Below are 3,625 nucleotides of genomic sequence, written 5' to 3'. Positions count from 1 at the left end.
GGTGTCAGAGGGGTAGGGGAATACTGGATGAAGGGAGAGCGAGGAAGCTCGGGCAGGGGCACACTGCATTCCAGGGCCATGATCTCCAGTTACTTCTTTTTTGTTTGTTTGTTTGTTTGTTTGTTTGTTTTTTAATTCTCACCCCAGGATATTTTTCCATTGATTTTTAGGGAGAGGGGAAGACAGAAACATTGATGTGAGAGAAACACATCCATTGGTTTCCTCCTGCATGAGCTCCGACCAGGGCCTGGGCTGGGGAGGAGCCTACAACCAAAGTACATGCCCTTGACCGAATCAACCCCGGGACCCTTTGGTCCACAAGCCGACGCTCTATCCACTGAACCAAACTGGCTAGGGCTCCAGTTACTTCTAACACTCCGGTCTGCATGAGAAGGGCAGGCACTGGGTTAGACCAGACATGTGGTAGGTGTAAGAAAGCTAAGTCACGTGCCTGGGGCCTTTCCCAGCTGTCCTGTTATTACAGAGACATCATCTTACGGAGCGCTAGCCAGGCTTGGGACGCTTAGTATCCCCACGTTACAGGTGTGGAAACCAAGATGCAGGAGATAATTGGCAGAACGTCACCTTGACCCGGGACCCCCGCCCCTCAGCCCTATCCTGGGTGAGGATCTGCAGTTTTGGAAGATGCTCATAAGGAAAGGACACCGAGGGGAGAAAGGTAGAGGAAAGGGGGCTGCTCCATACTGGCTAGAACTGGGAGAAGCAGGCTCTATGGGTGCTTGGGGCTGAAAACAGGAAATGAGGTATCAGAAGAGGCCAGGTATACGGGCCCTCCAAGAACCCTCCCGCCATTCCTGAACTCTGGGCGCAAGTAGCAAAGACGTTGTAGGACCCCTCTTCCTGTCCTGAGGGGCCAGAGGGGCAGGGAAGCTGCCCCTAAGAATAAACCACATTTCCTCATTCCATCACAAAGCTGCATCTGACCAGCACACAGCTGCCACCTCCTCCAGAAAGCCGTCCTAGATAGCCCTCCGTCCTCCCATGTGTCTACATAACTTCTAAGTCCACCCTTACCCAAGCACTGGGAAGTGAGGAATTTTTCATATTTCATTGATTCTCTAAGTGGGTCATATCTCTCCCACATCTGAATGGGAGCTCCCTGAGGAGCGGGGGCAGTATTCCCCACCAGACTAGGGACGCTCTGAAGATAAGAATGGAGCCCTGCCGAAACCGGTTTGGCTCAGTGGATAGAGCGTCGGCCTGTGGACTGAAGGGTCCAGGGTTCGATTCCAGTCAAGGGCATGTACCTTGGTTGTGGGCACATTCCCAGTGGGAGATGTACAGGAGGCAGCTGATCAATGTTTCTAACTCTCTATCTCTCTCCCCTCCTCTCTGTAAAAAATCAATAAAATATATTTTTAAAAAAAAGAATGGAGCCCTGGCCAGTATGGTTGGAGCATTGTCCCACACAGGAAAGGTCATAGGTTGTACTCGGGGTCAGGATACATACTCAGGTTGAGGGTTCGATCCCCGGTCAGGTACATACGAGAAACACTGATCAACTGATAGATGTTTCTCTCTCACATTGGTGTTTCTCTTTCTTTCTCTCTCTCAAATCAATAGCAAACAAACAAGCATATCCTTGGGTGAGGATTTAAAAAGAAAAAGTAAATTTAAAAAAAGATAAGAATGGAGGCTCCCTGAGGGAAGCTGTGGTGACTCCTCAGACTACCTGACATGGAGATCCCATGTGCTCTTTTCTTAACATTTTTATTGATTTCAAATTTTTTAAATCCTTGCCCGAGTAGTGAGGATATTTTTTCCATTGATTTTTAGAGAGAGGAAGGGAGGGGGAAAGAGAGAGAGAAATATTGATGTGAGAGAGATACATCAATTGGTTGCCTCCCCCTCCAGCAGCCCAACCAACTGGGCCAGGGATTGAACCTGCAACCAGGTACATGCCCTTGACTGGGAATCGAACCCCCAACCCACCGCTCTAACCACTGAGTAAAGCAAGGGGCCCAGGTGTTCTTTATTCAAGGCCAGTCCAGGTGGAGACCCTCTGGTGAAAGGAGCCCTCTGTCAGGTGCCCTCAGGGGAGGGCGGGGCTTCCAGCTCACACCTGCGCCCAATCCATCCTGATTCAGCACAAACTGCTTTCTTCCCCTCCCTTCGCCCACCAACTCCCTGTGGCTGGAGGACCCTCCTTACTCTGGAAGCAGGACATCCAGGGGGTCACCGGGCCTCTCCCACTCAACCCCCTCATTCCAAACTGAGCCATCACACACACACACACACACACTCAACCAGGTAACTGCCATAGGGAGAGATGAACCTGTCCCTCCGCTCACAGTCTGAGCTCTGACTCTACTGGGCGCTCCTTCCAATTCTCGGAAGAGGAGCTCCAATGACCTTTGACCCTTTTCTGGGAGCCAGGTGAGCTCAAAGCTTCTTGGGACCCAGGGGAAGGAGAAGGAGAAAGAAAGGGGCACAGCCCGGAGAGAGAAGGGGTAGTAGGAACAGACCGGTTGGGGTGCGGGGGTCAATCCACAGAGCCCCAGAGAGAAGGAAGGAGATGAGACAGCAGGGCTGGGGAGAGCGGTGGTGGAGAGGGCCACCGGCAGCCCCGAGTGAGGCCCAAGGGGGGCTGTGGAGAGGGGTGGCCCCAGCCGGGCAGCTGGAGGAAAGGCGCCCAGGAGGAGCAGAACGGGACCGAGAGAGAAGTGCAACTGGGAAAGGCTGGAGGAATGGCCGGCAGAGGAGGCTGGGGTGGGAGGAGGCAGTTGTGCAGCCAGAGAAAGCCAAGCCCCTCTCCCATAGGCCCAGGCTTGGGGCGTCCGGCAAGCGGCCCCCCGCCCCCGGCGCCGCTGGAGCTGGAGCTGGGGGAGAGGCGGAGGGCAGGGCACCCACTGCACCCCTAGGGCCCCCACCCCCCATCAGAGCCTCTCGGACAGTTTCTTTCCAATCCATCAGCCCCTCGCGGCGTTGGACAAGAGAGAGTTAAGCCCTCTCCCCCTCCTCCCACGCCAGTTTTTTAAATTAATTTATCCCGGCAGCGGGCTGGAGGGAGAGGATTAGGGACACCATCCCGTCTCCGTCCCCCCCCCTGACAGCCCGGCTCCCGGCTCCGCGCAGCCCCCCAGGGACGGGGAAGAAAGGCCCCGCCGCCTCACTCCGTCCAGCCCCCCTCGGGGTCCCCCCGCAGCCCCGCTTCCCGCCCGCCCGGGTCCCGGCCCCTCACCTCCAGCATCGGTCATCTTCAGCGTCCGGCGCCTAAAGAACCCCTCGGGCCCCTGGTGCTCCGGGCGGGGGCCGTACCCCGGCCTCGGGGGGCTCCGGGAGGGCTCGGTCCGGTCCATCCCAGGAGTGGGAAGGGGAGGCGAAAAGGGTATTGAAGCCGGAGGGGTGGTAATGAGGAAAACAGGGAGGGTTTGGGGGGAATAAGAAGGGCACCGCAGTGTTGAACGGGAAAACAATGAAAAAAAGATCATCCGTAGGAGGGTGGATTAGGCGGGTGGTGGGTGGGGAAAAGGAGCCAAAGGACGATCAAATAAACGGGAGGACGGAGGTACCAACAATTGGCCTTAAAAGGAAGGAAAGAGGAAACAGAAAAAGAGGGACATAGAAGTCATAGAAGTATAACTAGGCAGAGAAGTGCTAGAGG

At 55.4% G+C, this 3,625-nt stretch overlaps 1 protein-coding gene across 2 annotated transcripts in view; it reads right to left on the bottom strand.

Annotated features, from left to right (window-relative positions):
- Positions 1 to 3,284, bottom strand: part of SAMD14 (sterile alpha motif domain containing 14) — a 20,266-nt gene extending 16,982 nt beyond the window's left edge. For both annotated transcript variants that reach the window (XM_006105262.3, XM_023746323.1), the window contains exon 1: positions 3,203 to 3,284. The gene's annotated coding sequence lies outside the window, so the exon portion shown is untranslated. The remainder of the gene's footprint in view (positions 1 to 3,202) is intronic.
- Between the last annotated feature and the right edge of the window lie 341 nt (positions 3,285 to 3,625).

The sequence above is a fragment of the Myotis lucifugus genome, unplaced genomic scaffold (genome assembly GCF_000147115.1).
Source record: "Myotis lucifugus unplaced genomic scaffold, Myoluc2.0 scaffold_655, whole genome shotgun sequence".
Lineage (NCBI taxonomy): Eukaryota > Metazoa > Chordata > Mammalia > Chiroptera > Vespertilionidae > Myotis > Myotis lucifugus.
The sequence above is the reverse complement of the archived record's forward strand: the minus strand, read 5'-3'. Positions and strand labels throughout refer to the sequence as shown.